The sequence below is a fragment of the Grammomys surdaster genome, unplaced genomic scaffold, assembly GCF_004785775.1.
Source record: "Grammomys surdaster isolate TR1022 unplaced genomic scaffold, NIH_TR_1.0 126546, whole genome shotgun sequence".
NCBI classification, from domain to species: domain Eukaryota; kingdom Metazoa; phylum Chordata; class Mammalia; order Rodentia; family Muridae; genus Grammomys; species Grammomys surdaster.
In genome coordinates, this window is record NW_021621338.1 from 13,522,644 (window position 1) to 13,525,622 (window position 2,979).

The window sequence follows — 2,979 nt, forward strand, 5'->3', positions numbered from 1 at the left end:
CCACCACCACCTCCAACTCCACCTCCACCACCATCTCCACCTCCACCTCCACCTCTAACACCACCTTCACCTCTACCTACACCACCACCACTTCCACGAGATGAAGCCAAAACCTTACAAGAATCAGTCTCACAGTTTGCTTGAACCTCAAATTTATGTCCTGGCAGCTGAGGAGGTCTCTTCAGGTGCCAGACAGGGAAGCAAACTATGCAAAGAGATGAGAATGTACCTGGTGGACATGGATTTTTGTCAACTTGGGTCAGACTTTGGGGGAGTCTAATGCCAGGTGGTTCACTGTCAGCATATTTAAAACATTACAATTTGAGAAAAAGTTCCCAGTCAATGAGCATTCCAATTCCAGTTGCACAATAAAGCTTAAGGTGAGATTTCATAGACACTCCTGTACAAAGTACTTGTGACCATCGGGGTGGGATCTACAGCGATAAAGGCCAAGAATCTAGTTTGGTCTCTGACCAAGATAGCATAAAGGTCTGCAGGCCAGAAAATACATATGCCATGTCTCCTGAGGATAGATTCTATTAACTCTGAGGGCTAAAGATGAAGGTCTAGGAAGGGAGAGCTTGGTATAATCATTATGAGGAATGGTAGGTGAGACCTGCCTCGACAGACAGCAGAAAGCTCATCAACCAGGTGACCACTCTCAGCTTTCTGGGTGGAAAGGGGATATTTTATTTCATCTCTTCTGTTGAAGAGACAATCCTGTGCAATTAACATTTCTATTTACCCTGGATGTCTGTGGGTGTGAGGACCTTTGTGCCCTCAGCACAAAGCATTATGCCTGGGGTTGAAATACTTGGAGTTGATTCTTGACTCTCTAGCTGCATGGTTTTGGTTATGTGATATCTTCATCTGCCCCAGTTTCCAGATTTGTACTTTTACTTTGCTTATCACTGTTACAAAATATCTGACTGAAGGGAGGAAGGTTCATTCTAGCTCATGGTTTCAGAGGACCAAGCCCATTGAAGCAGGGACAGAAAAGCAACTGGAGCAATTGTAGTGAGGAGAGTGGGAGGCAGTTTGTGACCAGTGCTGAGAGGCCAGACTAGCAAGCAGAAACCAGGCATGGATCTAAATTGTGAGAACTTGATTCTGGTAGCAGAATAAGGGGCACAATGGTTTCATAATTTTCTGAACCCATGTCCCTAGCCACATTCAAACTCACCAGCCTGTGATGTTTTATTTCCAAACCACAACACTAGAGGAGAAAAATCATAACTGATTAAATGATGCATATATGAAAGTATTAACTGCTAGTATCATGTCATTACAGTTGTTGTCATTGTCGTCGTCATCATCATCATCATCATCACCATGATCCATCCACAAAGTAAAACCAGAGACTTATGATTAAATTTTCACCCTTTTACTCTTTAATGGGGTCGTCGACAGCAGAAATGCCTGGGAACTTGTGATACAGAATTTCATGTCTTACTCATGACTGTGCTTTAGAATCCAAGCTTGAGAAGATGCTGTGGGTGGTCTGTGTGTATTATGAAGTGAAAACACACCCGGTCTGGATGATGGATAGAGGTGCTGAGAATGAGTGTAGAAGAAGGTTTGAGTCTGAATTGAGGCTTGCATCTGATGCTGGTTTGTTTGTGTGCTGACAGATGCTGACTGGCTTGCCCTATTATTTTTGTTTATTTTTTGTTTGTTTTTTGAAAAGAACTCAAGACATGTTCATATCCATAACAGGCAATTATATTTACACACATACACACACACACAGAGGGAAAGAGTTATTTCCAAAAGTGATACTACTGTATATTGTAATACTTCATTTAAAAAAATTAGAGAAAGTCACTAAAATACTAATATCAAAGTGTATGCCCTTCCCTTTTAAAATTACACTTTTATTATTAAAAATAAAATATACATTAATCATATTTTTTGTCCTTCCACAAGTCCTCCCAGATCTCTCCCACCTTCCTACTTATCCAACTTCATGTTCTTTCTGTCTCTCTGTCCCTGTTTCTCTGCCTCTCTGTCTCTCTCTGTCTCTCTCACAACCAAACCCCAGAGAAAACAAAACAAAGAACTGCAGGAGGAGTGGGCAGCCAGTCTGAATCTTCCCTTGCCTCAGACTTTGAGGAAAAACATTGTTCAACAACTTAAACAGGTAAACAAGGTTTTAAGGAGAATGTTTAAAATTTCTTAATAGAACAAATTGCTTTTTAACATCGATTAGTAGCTGTTAGTGTTTTAATTTGCATAAAAATAATGAATATGCTAATTGAAAAAAAATCTCTCTCTCCTAGTCATTTAAGGTCTCCTTTGTGGCTCCTCAGAGGCAGCTCATTGTTATTCTGGTTGCAGTTAGTATACATACTTAGTGCATCCACTAAAAAGCACTTGCACCTTCTGTGTTTTTGCTAATTGAGGTAGAGCTGTGCTCTGGCAGTTGAACTGATGAGAGTTTATTCACATGCTAGCTTACAAATACTCAGACTTTGTCGTATTGCAGTAGGAGCAGCACAATCTTGACCTAGGTTCTCATAGCTGTGATGTGTACTACAGGTGCAGATATTAGAAGCACTAGGGAATTACAATGCCATTGCCTTGGGTTTTAATTTCAATTTTTGCTGATGTTACTTAAGTTGTACCCAGTTTCCTTTGGTTCTTGAGACTTTGAGACTTAGTTATCTGCATAAGCTAATTTGCATGAATTTGAATGAGAATACTGATTATTTCTGAATTACTTATTGGTACAAATGTTAAATGGAGTACAATTGTTTACTTGAAAACACCAGGCCAATATTCATTATGCTACTGAAGCATTCTGTACATGAAAATCAATTACAGGGAAACTGAGAGAAGCTCATAGCGACAAAGGAGCAGGCAGTCACAGGCAAGTTTGCAGGTCACCAGTGAGGGAGGCACCATCCCTTATTGTCAGCATTTCAAAATCTCAGTCACAGACTCAAGGACTCTTTTGTTTCCCATTAATTAATTAATTTA